General features: G+C 46.0%; 1 long non-coding RNA gene across 2 annotated transcripts in view; it reads left to right on the plus strand.

Moving 5' to 3' along the window:
- LOC137528194 (uncharacterized) overlaps positions 1-16663 on the plus strand; it is a 33064-nt gene extending 16401 nt beyond the window's left edge. For both annotated transcript variants that reach the window (XR_011023316.1, XR_011023315.1), the window contains exons 3-4: positions 13677-13805; positions 16562-16663. This is a non-coding gene — a long non-coding RNA (uncharacterized lncRNA). The remainder of the gene's footprint in view (positions 1-13676; positions 13806-16561) is intronic.
- The last annotated feature ends 761 nt before the right edge of the window (positions 16664-17424 follow it).

The following is a 17424-nucleotide window of genomic DNA, read 5'->3' on the forward strand; positions in this document are numbered from 1 at the left end:
TCTATACTGGGGGAACCTACCTACCTAACCCATACTGAAGGAACCTACCTACCTAGCCCATAGAAATGTTCAATGTGACATCCGCTCAAACCTTTTCCTGAGAAACAGAGCTGGAACCAGGTGACTCATGCCCCAACCATAGAAAAAGAAAGGTGAGGTTCCGCTCAATGTTGCAAAAATATCAAAAATTACTTTATTAAATACTAGTGACACAGCACAAGATACACCGACATGTTTCGGACACACACTGGTCCTTAATCATAACATCAAGGACCAGTGTGTGTCCGAAACATGTCGGTGTATCTTGTGCAACATTGAGCGGAACCTCACCTTTCTTTTTCTACCTAGCCTATACTGCGGGCACCTACCTACCTACCCAGCCTATACTGGGGGAAGCTGCCTATCTAAACTATACTGGGGGCACCTACCTATATAAACTATACTGGGGGAACCTACCTATCTAACCTATACTGGGGGCACCTACCTATCTAACCTATGCTGGGGGCAACTATTCTGGCTACTTATATTAGAGGCACCCACCTAGCTAACCTGTGCTCTGGCGCCTACCTATCTAATCTATACCAGGGGCAACTGCCTATCTAACCTATAATGGGGCTGGGGGCAACTATACTGGATACCTATACTGGAGGCACCTACCTGACTAATCTATACTGGGGGCAATTATACTGGGGCACATATGCCTGGCCACCTATACTGGGGGGACCTATAGCCCTCTACCTATACTGAGTGCAACTAGACCTAGCTAACCTATACTGCAGGCACCTATACCTGGCTCCGGCGCGGGGGGAAGGGGGGGCGCAATTTCTACACTCTCGCCCTGGGTGCATTTTAGCTTAGAAACTGCCCTGATGACCTCTTTATATATATTGCAGAATATAGTTTATTCTCCGCCCTGTTTTCCTATCCCTCCTTTAACTTTATTAACCACTTCCCAACTGAGGGGTTTTACCCCTTGACCACCAGAGCAATTTTTACCTTTCAGCGCTCCTTCCATTCATTTGTCTATAACTTTATAATTACTTATCACAATGAAATGAACTATATCTTGTTTTTTTCACCACCAATTAGGCTTTCTTTAGGTGGGACATTATGCCAAGAATTATTTTATTCTAAATGTGTTTTAATGGGAAAATAGGAAAACATGTGGGAAAAAATTTATTATTTTTCAGTTTTCAGCCTTTATAGTTTTTAAATAATGCATGCTACTGTAATTAAAACCCATGAAATGTATTTGTCCCGGTTATAAAACCGTTTAAATTATGTCTCTATCACAATGTTTGGCGCCAATATTTTAATTGGAAATAAAGGTGCATTTTTTTCAGTTTTGCGTCCATCCCTAATTACAAGCCCATAGTTTATAAAGTAACAGTGTTATACCCTCTTGACATAAATATTTAAAAAGTTCAGTCCCTAAGGTAACTATGTATTTTTTTTTAATTGTAATTTTTTTTTTTTGAGTGTGGGAGGTAAGGAGTTAATTTTTTGTGTAAAACTGATTTATTTGTATGTAAAAAATGCTTTAGGGTGTAGTTTTAATATTTGGTCACAAGATGGCAACAGTAACTTTTTGTTTAATGCGACCTGCAAGCTTCCTTCTGGACGCTTGCAGGAAGTACTAGGAGGCTGAGAAAGTTTTTTTTTTTCACAATGATCGCACTGCTTATCGGAGAAAGCAGCGGATCATTGTGGGGCTTAGATCAACGAACGGGAATGGTTCCCGTTCATTGATCTCCGGGCGAGTGGCGGGCGGCGTGTTTACCCGCGGGAGTGCGCTCTAGAGCGAGCGGGAGCGCGGGCAGCGGCGGGAGCGCGGAAAGTACGGATTTCTCCTTCCCTGGGGGTTAAAGAATGGAAAAAGGGACGGAGAAATTCGTACGCGCGGGGGTGAAGTGGTTAAGTAATGCAGCCTTTCCGCCATTTCTCCAAACTCCACGGCATTCTGGTTTCCAAGATCGCACGTTCTCCTGTGAGAACCTCTTCAGAAGGCTCCCAGAATGGCAAACGCAGAAAAATCACATGCGTTTTGCATTTGCCTTTTTGCGGTTGCACTTGCTTTTGTGGTTGCATTTTGCATTTTCAAAATGGTGCTAGCCTGAATTTGTTACAGCAATCTTTTAATCAGACATGTACAACAGTGGGTGAGGTTCACCTAAGTGGTATTCTTGTATTTTCTGCTTATAATGTGTTGGTGCGATATATTTTAATTTTTTTTTTTAGTTCAGTTTCTCTTTAAAGAGAGCCCAAGGTTGGCTTAAAAAAAAAAAAAAAGGACTGTGTGTCTCTCGCAGCATGCAGGGAGGCGGGGGAGCAGCAGGGGGCACAGCCAGGGAGAGCGAAGGGGTGGAGGGCGGGCAGAGAGTGGCGGTGTGGGGACATAGAGGCAGAGAACATGCCTTTGTGTCCAATCTGCCCCCTGAAGATCCACCTCGGGTTCTCTTTAAAGGACGTTCGAGTTGGAAACTTTGGACAAAAAAGATTCTAGGCCCTGATCACAAGTAGTTGGCGACTGGATATTCGTCATGCGCAGCTCGCTTTTAGATGCTGCACTGCCACTCTCCCAGCACCTTTGTGATTGTGGCGTGCTGGTGCTGATAGTGATGTAAGCGCGTGCGCCGAGATCATGAAGATTCAGGGAGCGTGGCCCCTGATAGTGATAGTCAATATAGGTGGTGGCGAACCGCACTTCTGGAAAAGTTTGCGGTTTTCCGCAATCGCGAACCCCGGAAGTTTGCCGGGAACCGTTCGCCGGCGAACCGTTCAGGCCATCTCTAGTGTTGATGCCCCCAGTATAGGTAGCCTGGTATGAGTGGTGCACCAGTATAGGTTAGCCAGATACAGGTGCCCCCAGTATATGTAGCAAGCTATAGTCGCCCCAGTATAAGTAGCCAAGTATAGGTGGTGCCCCAGTATAGGTAGCCAGGTACAGGTGGTGCCCTCAGTAAAGGTAGCCAAGCATAGGGGTCCATCTGGTCCAGGGGCCCTGGTGTGGTTGCAACCTCTGCACCCCTATTGCTAGGAGCTAAGTAAAACAGCGCAAGAGATTTAGGCGCAGCAGGTGGCAGCATGAGCCGTAATAGGAATTACGGCTATATCGGCGCTCGGTGAGTAATTTAGGCGCCGTCAAAAGACAGAGCACAAATAACTATAAAACACTGTAATTTGCTGGCTTCTAATGGCCCCCCTCCAACCCCTATACAGTTCCCTGGTGTCTAGTGTTCCTCCTCCCTCCCCTATACAGCTCCCCGATGTCTAGTGACCCCCTCCCTCCCCATACAGTTCCCTGGTGTTGAGTCCATTCCCCTCCCCATGTGGCTTCCCTGGTGATCTAGGGCTTCACCTCTAATATAGCCTCCCTGATGGTCTACTGTAGAGTGGATCAAACATAATGCAAAGTGGGGAAATTACTTGAGGGCCAAATGTAATGGCTCTGAGGGCCAGATTTGGCCCGTGGGCTGGAGTTTAACATGTATGCTTTAGTCTGTAAGGTCTGGGTTACTTCTCCCAATGTGTCACAGTATTTGTTATTTTGCCTATCTTTCTCTAAACCAATGTAATTGTCAAGCACCATGGACTATGCCAGTGCTATATATATACAGTAAATCCATAATAACAAGTGTTAACAGATTAACAGGTAACTGTTGCCAAGTCTAACGATTTTTGCTTAGAGCAAACTCATGCCTAATATCTCTCAATAATGGGGTGTTCTTCTTATTTACCGGATCTTACAAAGTGATTACACCTCTGTCATTTTTGTAAATATTTTATTAGATCTTTTCATGGGACGACAGCAGTTTAGACATTAATGGTTATGTGTAGACTTATTTTGATCGGACAGATTTAAACTGTTATACAAGTTGTACGCTGACTACTTTACATTGTTTCGAAGTTTCATATCTTCACTGTTGTCCTATGGAAAAATATAAAATATTTTAAAAAAATGTGAGGTGTGCTCACTTTTGTGAGATACTGTATATTACACAGCATGATTAACTTTGGATTTAAAAAAATCATCTTGATAAGAAATAAGACCTGTGTGTTACAAAAGGCAGTCACTTTGGAACTGTCCCATTTCTAAAGAGGTCACAAACTGCACATAAGAGGGTGCTGTGGGCTGCAAGTTCCTGAAAATGATGCCATCACAAGTTGATGCTGGAATTTTTTTTCTCCTGGTTCAACCTGGGGCTGCCTAATAAGGGCCAAAGGGCCATAAGCTGGAAACTAGATGCTTATACTATGCATAATAGGGTAACCATGCTAGTATAGCACAGGGCTAAAATAAATGCTGGTTTATTGCATTATTGATCAATGCCCTATTTTGAAGAGGAACTGTAGTTAAAAAAATCCATAATGAATACAATTTTCTTGTTTTGTTTTTTTTACATTTATTAATTTATAAATTATTTAGTAAGTTTTTGCCCCTAAAATCTTTCCTCTCCCTGATTTACATTCTGAAATTTATCACAGGTGGCGACATCTCTAGTCCTGTCAGGTGATCCCTGCGGAATGTTTTATTACGGAGAGTTCTGCAGCCAGTAGAACATTTACCTGGTCTAGGAGACTGTCCCTGATGGGACAATGCTCTGGAAGGAGAATTCCGCTTAGCTAAACAGCCTAGGCTTAACATCACTGGGAGGGAGGGGCTACATACCAAGATGTAGGAAGTGTTACTGATACTGAAACCAGGATAGTTACCATAAAAATGGGTATACTGAATAATTAACTGCAGTCTAATATATATATATATATATATATATATATATATATATATATATATATATATACTGTATATATATATATATATATATATATATATATATATATATAATCACTGCCATGGGCGGTGCTACACTGGGGCACCCCCCCCCCCCCCGAGAATCAATGTGCCCCCCCCTGCTCCAGCAGTGTACAGTGAACAGGATAGAGTCTGTAAAACACTCTCCATGTCAGTCTATGCAGGCTTTAAAGGGACTCCGAGCTCAGAAAAAAAAGGAAAGTTGTACTCACCAGGGGCTTTTTCCAGCCCAGTGCTGGTCGGGAGGTCCCACGCCGGCGTCCTGGCTCCTCTCCTTCTCCCCGCTCCGGAATGGCTGGCAGGCCGCAGCCCGGGCGACACTCTCCCGAGTGTCACACGCCCGTCACACGCCGGCCGCCTCGCGTCATCACGGCGGCCGGCGTGAAAGTACTGCACATGCGCGAACAAAGCGCGCATGCGCAGTACTTTCACGCCGGCCGCCGTGATGACGCGAGGCGGCCGGCGTGTGACGTAATCCGCGTCATATGCGGAAGAAGCAGCCCGACACTCGGGAGAGTGTCGCCCGGGCTGCGGCCTGCCAGCCATTCCGGAGCGGGGAGAAGGAGAGGAGCCAGGACGCTGGCGTGGGACCTCCCGACCAGCAGTGGGCTGGAAAAAGCCCCTGGTGAGTACAACTTTCCTTTTTTTTCTGAGCTCGGAGTCCCTTTAAGTAAACCAGGGGTCTGCTCTATTTGCCATAAATACCTCATAATACTTGCAAGATCCCTTGTAATTAATGTATCAGGTTGACACTTATATTTGACATCTCTCTACCTCCTTCTGATTGTATGTTCTAACATTGTCAGTCAACAGGAATAGAGTCTAAAAGAAGGCTTACAAGCTGAAAGCTTTCAGTTTTTCTTTTAAATTAGCCAACAAACTATAGCTTGTATTCTCTCCCCCCTTCCCTTGCTTGTAGAGTCATCAGACACAGGTTGGGAGCTGGAATGATTAGTCTGTGGTTTGTCCACACAGGAGCAGCTTGCTAGCAAATAAGGATTAAAGCATGCCAGCAAACTAGCCAAGTACATCTGTAGGTAACTTTTCTTCAATAATAGCACCATCATTGGGACAATCTGCCCTGCTCAAAAGTTCTGCTTGTGATGTTTACATTTGGTTCCTATCATAGCTGAACTAGTCAGCCTTAATTTTAACACCTGCTCGCCATACAAACATCGATCTTAATCTCCACAATGGGCCCCACCAGCCAGCCATCATGCCCCTTTTGTTCCCCCTGCCCCCCTACCCCCCCCCCCCCCAAAAAAAAAAAAAAAATTGAAGCTGGAGCTGCCACTGATCACTGCAGTTCTTTAACCTTCTCCTGACCGCCTCACGCCGATTGGCGGTGGGAGAGTGGCGCTCTGAGGACCGCATAATGCGGAATAGCGTCATCTTGCTCCTCGCGAGATTAGCAGGGAACGAGCGTTCGCTCGAGCGCATGTTCCCTGCTGTAAACAGAGCAGGGTTGCGGCGATCAGAATGCCAGCCACGATCAGAGCTGGCAGGCTTAAACAATAAAAAAGCTAATAAATGTGTACAGTGCTGCGATCTATCACAGCGCTGTACAGGGTAGAGCCTTGTCACTTGACTGTCCCTCCAAACAGCTCACAATGTAATCCCATACATAGGCTTATGTCTATGTATGGGTAGTGTATGGATGCAGTCTAGGCCTAATTTAGCGGGGGGGGGGGGGGGGGGGGAAGCAAAGAAATAGGGATTAAAAAAAGAAGGTATTTTACTAATAAAAAAAAGAAAAATAAAATAAAGATTGCAGCAGCAATCAGAGACCACCAAAAGAAAGTTCTATTAGTGGGAAGAAAAGGAGGTAAAATTCATTTGGGTGATAAGTTGTATGGCCAAGCAATAAACTGTTATGCCCCATCTACACCATACAATTTTTTGTGAAATTCGATTAAATTCGATTTGATTCATTGATTCATTCTGACATGTCTGATCGGGATTCAATTCGATTAATTTTGCCATTGTTTTGCAATGGCAAAATAAATCAAATTGAATCAAATCCCGATCGGACATGTCGGATTGAATCGAATCGAATCAATGAATCGAATCAAATCGCACAAAAAAATGGAATGGTGTAGATGGGGCTTAAAAGCTGTGACGTGCTGAATTGGAAAATATCGTCTGGTCACAAGGGGGGTATAAACCTCTAGTCCTCAAGTGGTTAAAGGACCACTGTCGCAAAAATCTTATTTTAAATAACGTAAACACATATAAATAAGAAGTACGTTACTTCCAGAGCAAAATGAGACATAAATGATTTTTCTCCTATGTTGCTGTCGCTTACAGTAGAAATCTGACAGAACCAACAGGTTTTGGACAAGCCCAGCTCCTTATGGGGGATTCTCAGGGTTTTTTTTATTTTCAAAAGCACTTAGTGAATGGCAGTTGCTCCATCCAACTGCCCCAAAAAAGTGCAAACAGGTAGGGGGACGGTCTTTATATAAATCCTTTTCAGGGGTTGTCTCTTAAGAAATTATAAAGGCAATGCAGAGAATCCCCCATAAAAAAGATGGACTAGTCCAAAACCTGTCGGTTCTGTCAAATTTCTACTAATTACTGTAGGTGACAGCAGAATAGGAGAAAAGTAATTTATGGCTTATTTTACACTGCAAGAAACATACTTCTTATTTGTGTGTGTTTACATGTATTTTAAATTTTACAATTTAATGATAGTGGCCCTTTAAGTACATTGAAGTATAACCACACTTTAAACAATTTAGTCACATCACGGTCAGCATTGTCACACATGCTTTCTCTGTATGTTTTGGTACAGAAAGTGCTCTCATCAGGAGCACATAATCGCCCAGCAGTGTCTTGCTATTAAGTAGTTTGCCAGTTTTGGAATCTGGTTACACAGACCCACTGAGCTAATGCTGCTCCTCCCAGGGACTTTGTGCTACTAGGGCTTGTCCCGGTGACATCAGTGCAGGTCACTGCAGAAAGTCCCTTTAGTCATAAGGAAGCAGTATCTAATTTCCAGCTGTAGCATACAGGTTCCAGTGTGTATGGCTGTGCCTTAATCACAGGTGCCCAGAGAGGCTGAAAGCTTGTTGCCTCTATTTCCTGCTGTACAAAGCAGAAAGTTCTAGTTTAGGGTGATATCATTTATTCCTAGACATATTCGTAGTTCTACCTGGGCTATATTTAAAGGATACCTGAGGTGACATGTGACATGATGATAGACATGGGTATGTACAGTGCCAAGTGCACTAATAACTATGCTGTGTTCCTTTTCTTCTTTCTCTCCCTGAAAGAGTTAAACATCAGGTATGTAAGTGGCAGTTCTTGTCTGTCAAGACTGGGTCAGACTACAGTGTGATCCTCACTGATAAGAAATTACAACTATAAAATAATTTCCTAGCAGAAAAAGGCTTTGGAGAGCAGGAAAGAGATACAAATAGTTCATAGATTTTAGCTCTGGCATACTTCAATGAATGTGACATTGAGCAAAAACAATAAAAGAGTAAATATAATATAAAAATCAGTGCGCTTCTCACCATAGATCTCTCTCCAATATTAATCCTATGTATGTATACAGTTGGGTCGCTAATGCCACAAAATGTGCGTGTCACACTTCTAGAAAATTATTAAATGTAAATAGTAGAGCGCTCAACAACCAACACTTAATATGCAAGATATAGTCCCACATTAGAAGTCCATAGCACAAACTGAATGAAATAGAACTAGCTGATAGGCTCCCAGCAAAAAGTCCACCTTGTGACTTCTTCATATACAGTTCATAGCAGTAATGATATACGCTCACCAAAACGACCGGCCAACCACCAGAGGATTAGCATTCACACTTTAGGACCAAGCCAGTACTCCACAGGCTTCTAAGAAGAAGCCTGTGGAGTACTGGCTTGGTCCAAAAGTGTGAATGCTAATCCTCTGGTGGTTGGCCGGTCGTTTTGGTGAGCGTATATCATTACCAGAGGCGGGACAAGGTCCTTCAGCACCCAAGGCTGAGACAGCAAAGTGGGCCCCCCATCCCTCCCACCCCGGCCGTCACACACTGACTGCTATTAGTCTAGAGGCGCCCCAGCCCGCCCCAACCCCCCCCCCCCCAACACCTTAATCTCTACGTATCTGGCTTGCAGTCACTGTCATGTATGCCCTTTTCTTATTTATTTCTGCTTCAAACAAAATTGGGAATGACAGCTGAATGAATTGTGCACTCCCTCCCACACTGCGCCCTGAGGCTGGAGCCTCTTCAGCCTCTGCCTCGGCCCGGCCCTGATCATTACTGCTATGAACTGTATATGAAGAAGTCACAAGGTGGACTTTCCGCTGGGAGCCTATCAGCTAGTTCTATTTCATTCAGTTTGTGCTATGGACTTCTAATGTGGGACTATATCTTGCATATTTAGTGTTGGTTGTTGAGCGCTCTACTATTTACATTTAATAATAAAAAAGAAAAAACTTAAAAAGTAGATTTAAATACCAAATAAAACTGTGGAATATCTTAAAAAGTCATTTTTAGAAGGAGGATAGATACAATTGTTTATTTTATTAGTTTATTTTCACCTCGGGGCCCATATGCTATTACATTTTTCACCTGAGTTTTCTTCTAGGAGATAATTTTTCATTTTCTATTAAATTAACTTTCCAGCACTCTGCAACTGAAAAAATACCAAAAATTAGGTAACAGAGTACTATTAAAACTATTGTGAGTATTTTCTGGCTTGCTGTGGGTTTAAAAGGCATTTTATTTTCAAGTCTAAAAATATCACCTAGGAGAAAAAACTCAGGAGAAAAAACAAATTGCATATGGGCCCGGGTGTCTTTTAAGGAGAAATTGTGACTTGTGTTGTGAGGACATTGAAGAGACTCAGAGATGATCTAATATAATAGATGTATACATACCTGGGGCTTCCTCCAGCCCCATCCGCATGGATCGCTCCCACGCCGCCGTCCTCAGCCGTCTCTATCGCCGCTACCGGGTCTCGTAACTTAAGGCAGACGCGGTCAGTTTTCTACATGCGCAGTGACTCGGTCCGACTCTCGGGCGCCTGCGCAGTATGGAGGGAGTGCACTGCTCTTGCGTTGACTGGCCCTGACTGGCCGAAGTGACAGGACCCGGTACCGGCAATAGAGACGGCTGAGGACGGCGGCGTGGGAGCGATCCATGTGGATGGGGCTGGAGGAAGCCCCAGGCATGTATAAATCTATTCTTTTATTCGTCTCTGAGTCTCTTTAAAGAAGAACAGCCACGAAAATCTTAAAATGTAAAACACACAAATAAGAAGTACATTTCTCGCAGAGTAAAATGAGCCATAAATTACTTTTCTCCTACGTTGCTGTCACTCAGTGCAGTTTCTAGGCTAAAATGCACCCAGGGCGAGCGTGCAAAAATTGCGCCCCCCCCCCCCCCAAGCAAGGTATGGGTGCCCGCAGTATAGGTTAGCCAGGTCTAGTTGCACTTAGTATAGGTCCCCCCCAGTATAGGTAGCCAAGAATAGGTACCCCAGTATAGGTAGCCAGTATAGTTGCCCCCGCTATAGGTTAGCCAGGTAGGTGCCTCCAGTATAGGTAGCCAGTATAGTTGCCCCCAGTATAGGTTAGATAGGCAGGCGCCCCTGGTATAAGTTAGATAGGTAGGTGCCCCAGTACAGGTTAGCTAGGTGGGTGCCTCTAATATAGGTAGCCAGAATAGTTGCCCCCAGCATAGGTTAGATAGGTAGGTGCCCCCCAGTATAGGTTAGATGGGTAGCTGCCCCCAGTATAGGTTAGATTAGGTAGGTGCCCCCCAGTATAGGTTAGATTAGGTAGGTGCCCCCCAGTATAGGTTAGATTAGGTAGCTGCCCCCCAGTATAGGTTAGATTAAGTAGGTGCCCCCAGTGTAGGTTAGATTAAGTAGGTGCCGCCCAGTGTAGGTTAGATTAGGTAGGTGCCCCCCAGTGTAGGTTAGATTAGGTAGGTGCCCCCCAGTGTAGGTTAGATTAGGTAGGTGCCCCCCAGTATAGGTTAGATTAGGTAGCTGCCCCCCAGCATAGGTTAGATTAGGTAGCTGCCCCCCAGCGTAGGTTAGATTAAGTAGCTGCCCCCCAGCGTAGGTTAGATTAAGTAGGTGCCCCCCAGTGTAGGCTAGATTAAGTAGGTGCCCCCCAGTGTAGGTTAGATTAAGTAGGTGCCCCCCAGTGTAGGTTAGATTAGGTAGGTGCCCCCCAGTGTAGGTTAGATTAGGTAGGTGCCCCCCAGTGTAGGTTAGATTAGGTAGGTGCCCCCCAGTGTAGGTTAGATAGGTAGGTGCCCCCCAGTATAGGTTAGATTAGGTAGCTGCCCCCCAGTATAGGTTAGATTAGGTTGGTGCCCCCCAGCGTAGGTTAGATTAGGTAGGTGCCCCCCAGTGTAGGTTAGATAGGTAGGTGCCCCCCAGTATAGGTTAGATTAGGTAGCTGCCCCCCAGTATAGGTTAGATTAGGTTGGTGCCCCCCAGCGTAGGTTAGATTAGGTAGGTGCCCCCCAGGGTAAGTTAGATTAGGTAGGTGCCCCCCAGTATAGGTTAGATAGGTAGGTGCCCCCCAGCGTAGGTTAGATTAGGTAGGTGCCCCCCAGTGTAGGTTAGATTAGGTAGGTGCCCCCCAGCGTAGGTTAGATTAGGTAGGTGCCCCCCAGGGTAGGTTAGATAGGTAGCTGTCCCCCCTAATGGAGGGGGGAGCCGGAGGGAGGGCAGCCCGACCTCTCCCTCCCTCTCCTGGGCCGCCCTCCGTGCTCCCCCCTCAGATGCAGAGCGCAGCAGCAGCCAGGGAGGAAGTGCTGTAAACAACATACCTCCCTGCGTTCCAAGCGCTGCTCTCTCGCCGCCGGTCTCTTCCTCTCTGCCGCCTATACGATGATGCACACGCTGGTTCCGGCTAACAGGAACCAGCGTGTGCATCATCTTATAGGCAGAGAGGAAGAGACCGGCGGCGAGAGAGCAGCGCTTGGAACGCAGGGAGGTATGTTGTTTACAGCACTTCCTCCCTGGCTGCTGCTGCGCTCTGCATCTGAGGGGGGAGCACGGAGGGCGGCCCAGGAGAGGGAAGGAGAGGTCGGGCTGCCCTCCCAGCGGCTCCGGCTCCCCCCTCCATTTCAGCGCCCACCTCCCAACAGTGCCCCGGGCGATGGCACGGGCCGCACGGCCCTAGAAACGGGCCTGCTGTCACTTACAGTAGGTAGTAGAAATCTGACATCTACTCTTTAAGTAGAATTCAGTAAATTATCCAGGATACCTAATTTTGCCTGTACTCACCTGCCAATACTAGAGATGTTGCCCACTGTGATACATTTAAAAAAGTAAATCAGGGAGAGGAAAGATATTACAATGGGCAAACACTAACTAAATAATGTATAAATTAATATTGTAAAAAAAAAAAAAAGCTATTTTATTCATTAGGTTATTTTGACTACAGTTCCTCTGCAAACCTGAAGCAAAAATAAGCTTATGATATAATGAACTGTATGTGTAGTACAGCTAAGAAATAGGACATTAGTAGTAGCAAAGAAAAGACTCTCATATTGTTTTCCAGTACATGAAGAGTTAAAAACGTTAGTTGTTATCTATGCAAAAGAGCTTCCCTGAGCTATTCGACCCACCCAATACAGTCCAATACAGTCCTTTTTTTCTGAAGCACTAATTAATCAGCCAACCAAGAAACAGTGAGATACAGCTTGAGATAAGGTTTTACTGCAGGAAAGTTCAAATGGTCATTATTTCTGCTTCTTTTATAGCTTAAAGAGGAACGCCAGTGAAAATAATGTAATAAAGAAAGTGCTTAATTTTTACAATAATTATGTATAAATGATTTAGTCAGTGTTTGCCCGTTGTAAAAGCTTTCCTTTCCCTGATTTACATTCTGACATTTATCACATGGTGAGATTTTTACTGCTGGCAGGTGATGTCAGTGTAAGGCGATGCTGCTTGCTTTTTTTGGCAGGTGGAAACAGCTGTAAACAGCTCCCACAATGCAATGAGGTTCACAGACAGGACCATGGTCCTGACATCACACTGTGGGAAGGGTTTCACCACAATATAAGCCATACAGACCCCCCTGATGATCCGTTTGAGAAAAGGAAAAGATTTCTCATGGGAAAGGGAGTATCAGCTACTGATTGGGATGAAGTTCATTTCTTGGTTATGGTTTCTCTACTTAACGTCTGCCTCACGCCAATGGGCGTGAGTGGAGCAGCAGCCACATGGCCCGCCTACTGGGGGCGTATTTTGCAGGAGATTGCGCGCATCTCCAACTTGAATGACGGAGCTCCATTCCGTCATCAGTCTCCCAGCAGCGATCGCCGCTAGGGACTGTTAGACGCCGTCTATTTACACCGTACAGCGCTGCGATCTAAGGCACGGCTGTCTCCTCTGGAGTTGCAGGAAGTGATCGGCTCTCATAGGCTGATGTCTATGAGAGCTGATCACTATGATTGGCTGGCAGGGTGGGGTGGGGGGAGGAATCCGGGAAATATTAATAAAACAAAAAACACATCATTTTTATTAAAAATAAAAGAGATAAAAAACAAACACCCCAGCAGCAATCAGAGCCCACCAACAGAAAGTTCTGTTGGTGGGCAGAAAAGTGATGGAGGGGGGGATCACTTGTGTGCTGAGTTGGACGGAACCTGCAGCGAGGCCTTAAAGCTGCAGTGGCCTAATTAGGAAAAAATAGCCTGGTCACTAGAGGGATGTAAGCCCAGGGTCCTCAAGTGGTTCAAAGACAATGTGTGGTTTCTAAACTGCAAATATGGCAGAATTATGCAATATTATAAAAAAAAACAAAAAACTATATAACTGAAAATAAAAATATGGGACTCTTATTTTTGCTACTAATGTTAAATGTATTATCCGTACTCCACATACAGGTTTGCTTTAAGAGAGAAGGCCTCTTTAAACAGCACAGTGACTCTGACATGAAGGGAAGGCAGCAGTCATCTTGTCAGCTCCCGTCATCAGGTGCATCAGGCAGTGAAAGTAATTATCCCTTAGACGTGGTGAGTAATTAACACGTGATACACTTGTAAGACATTAGGGAGAGTAACAATTATGAGTGGTAAATATTTACAGTAATGTATTGCAGTGTGCAGCGGCTTGTCCTGGTGGCAAGTTCTAGCAGGCCGCAGCCCGAGTGATGCTGGAGGTATGCGAGGCACATCTGTTTCACTGGTAACTATGTCAGACCAGCAGCATGAACACCTTACAGCACCTTGTTATGTGTCCCACGACAACCAGAGAACAACAAAACCCACGCTCAGATATCGTCCACATATTCCTCGAGGACCAGAGACAGGCTGTGAGGCGTCCACATTACTCAAAGGAAAAAAAAATCCATAGTCGCTTAGTTTTCACCCAAGCAGTATTTATATTGTTGTTGGCCACTATCTCTTCTCCATCAAAAGTGTTTTTTGTTTTGGGGAAAAAAATCATACATAACAATCCAAGGGAACATCAGGATTTTCATTTGGCATCAGAGTCATTGGCCCCTGCTCAATTAACTCTTTTTATTAAAGGTAGCCATATATCTAGCAATGTATGGGCTGATTCGACCAAGAGACAAATCTTTCTCTTATCGAATCTAATGAGAGAGATCTGTCAGCTGCAAATACACCGCAGGTCCATTCCCAATCAATTTCATACTGACATCGATCCAGCATCGACCTTGTGGACTGCATATGTCCACCTCGCTTGCCCGACGCTGTGCCCCCCTAATGAAAATGTCCCGCATAAAGTATACATTACCTGTCCGCGGCCTCCGCTTGTGCCCCGCTGCCTCCGGAATATCTCCTCTGCATACACGCACGCCCAATGTGGTTTCCAAATAAGGGTGTGTGTGATGTCATACGCGCACCTTTACTAGGACACTAGGTGGGGCCTGCATGTATCGAGAACGGAGCGCACCCGGAGCAGCAAAGGACAAGCGCAGGCCGTGGACGACTAATGCATACTTTACACGGGGCACCATTCTTTTTTTGGTGGGGACAGCTCCGGGAGTTTCTTTTGGTGGGGACAGCTCCGGGGTTTCTTTTGGTGGGGACAGCTCCGGGGTTTCTTTTGGTGGGGAGAGCTCCGGGGGTTTCTTTTGGTGGGGACAGCTCCAAGGGTTTCTTTTGGTGGGGACACCTCCGGGAGTTTCTTTTGGTGGGGACAGCTCCGGGGGTTTCTTTTGGTGGGGACAGCTCCGGGGGTTTCTTTTGGTGGGGACAGCTCCGGGGGGTTCTTTTGGTGGGGACAGCTCCAAAGGTTTCTTTTGGTGGAGACAGCTCCAAGGGTTTCTTTTGGTGGAGACAGCTCCAGGGGTTTCTTTTGGTGGGGACAGCTCCAAAGGTTTCTTTTGGTGGAGACAGCTCCGGGGGTTTCTTTTGGTGGAGACAGCTCCGGGGGTTTCTTTTGGTGGGGACAGCTCCGGGGGTTTCTTTTGGTGGGGACAGCTCCGGGGGTTTCTTTTGGTGGGGACAGCTCCGGGGGTTTCTTTTGGTGGGGAGAGCTCTGGGGGTTTCTTTTGGTGGAGACAGCTCCGGGGGTTTCTTTTGGTGGGGACAGCTCCGGGGGTTTCTTTTGGTGGGGACAGCTCCGGGGGTTTCTTTTGGTGGGGACAGCTCCGGGGGTTTCTTTTGGTTGGGACAGCTCCAAGGGTTTCTTTTGGTGGAGACAGCTCCGGGGGGTTCTTTTGGTGGAGACAGCTCCGGGGGTTTCTTTTGGTGGGGACAGCTCCGGGGGTTTCTTTTGGTGGAGACAGCTCCGGGGGGTTCTTTTGGTGGGGACAGCTCCGGCGGTTTCTTTTGGTTGGGACAGCTCCAAGGGTTTCTTTTGGTGGAGACAGCTCCGGGGGTTTCTTTTGGTGGGGACAGCTCCGGGGGTTTCTTTTGGTGGAGACAGCTCCGGGGGTTTCTTTTGGTGGGGACAGCTCCGGGGGTTTCTTTTGGTGGAGACAGCTCCGGGGGTTTCTTTTGGTGGAGACAGCTCCGGGGGTTTCTTTTGGTGGGGACAGCTCCGGGGGTTTCTTTTGGTGGGGACAGCTCCGGGGGTTTCTTTTGGTGGGGACAGCTCCGATGGTTTCTTTTGGTGGGGACAGCTCCGGGGGTTTCTTTTGGTGGGGACAGCTCCGGGGGTTTCTTTTGGTGGAGACAGCTCCGGGGGTTTTTTTTGGTGGAGACAGCTCCGGGGGTTTCTTTTGGTGGAGACAGCTCCGGGGGTTCTTTTGGTGGGGACAGCTCCGGGGGTTTCTTTTGGTGGGGACAGCTCCGGGGGTTTCTTTTGGTGGAGACAGCTCCGGGGGTTCTTTTGGTGGGGACAGCTCCGGGGGTTTCTTTTGGTGGGGACAGCTCCGGGGGTTTCTTTTGGTGGAGACAGCTCCGGGGGTTTCTTTTGGTGGAGACAGCTCCGGGGGTTCTTTTGGTGGGGACAGCTCCGGGGGTTTCTTTTGGTGGGGACAGCTCCGGGGGTTTCTTTTGGTGGAGACAGCTCCGGGGGTTTCTTTTGGTGGGGACAGCTCCGGAGGTAATAAGGGTGATAAATGTGATTATCTCCATGATGTCACTGAAAGAACCTGGGCTCATATGCAATTCACTTTTTCTCGAGTTTTCTCCTAAGAGATAATTTTTCATCTTCTATTTAAAATAACTTTCCAGCACCTTTCAAATGAAAAAGTACTGAAATGTAGGTGAAAAAGTTTGAAAATTATTTTGAGTATTTTATTGCTTTCTGGTGGCTTAAAAGGCATTTTATTGACTGTGTTGTGCTTGATTCAAAGAGTGAAGAGCACCCTTGACGGAAGACTTCAATCAAGCCCAGTAGATGCTTGCATTAAAAAGATGAAGAGGAGGCCCTTTAAGAACCCATAAGACTCAAGCAAGAACTGAAAATAAAAGAGATAAAAAAAAGCTGATGTAAGAAGTTTGTTTATTAAAATATTACCACATTCGGTGAGGTTATCCAGCCCTCTTCCTGCCCTCCCAAAACCCCTGTGCCTAAAATTACTGGTCGGCATGCAAATGTAAGGCGAGCCCATGTTTTTTTGTTTTTTTTTTACAGCAACCAAGAAATTTGAAAATGACAAGTTAAGCGGAGCTTTTGATACATGATAAAAGCTCTGCTTAGCAAACTATGCACACTTAGGGTCCTCTTACACTAAATCACTAAATTGCTGTCAGTTATAACTGAACAGACAACTGATGTGCAAGGTAATGTCCATGTTTCCCTATGGCCTTTTTCACACTGTATGCTGAAAAACTGAAAGCTTTTTATCACAATGCACTGCTATGGAAAGTTAAAACATATCAGTTCTTCAGCGTATAGTGTAAAAGAGGTCTTAAGGTGGCCATACATCAGGCGACCTAGCGGCCGATCGACCATCCAATTCGATTATTATAATCAAATTGGATGAAAATTGTTGCCGCCAAGTGCATGACCGACCGACAATGCGACCAATTTCGGGACAGAAATTGGTCGCTTTGTCTATCGCGCATGCTGCAAGATGTCGGGCCGAAGCTGCTTGGTGCGTGGCGGTACGGTGGCGATTTCCGCAACGAGCGATAAAACCCTCGCCATGCATATATGTGCCCCCTGTTTGCATTTATACGTTACCTGTCCTGTTGCAGCCTCTGTGCGGTGTCC

The sequence above is a fragment of the Hyperolius riggenbachi genome, chromosome 8, assembly GCF_040937935.1.
Source record: "Hyperolius riggenbachi isolate aHypRig1 chromosome 8, aHypRig1.pri, whole genome shotgun sequence".
In the NCBI taxonomy this organism is placed as follows: Eukaryota; Metazoa; Chordata; class Amphibia; order Anura; family Hyperoliidae; genus Hyperolius; species Hyperolius riggenbachi.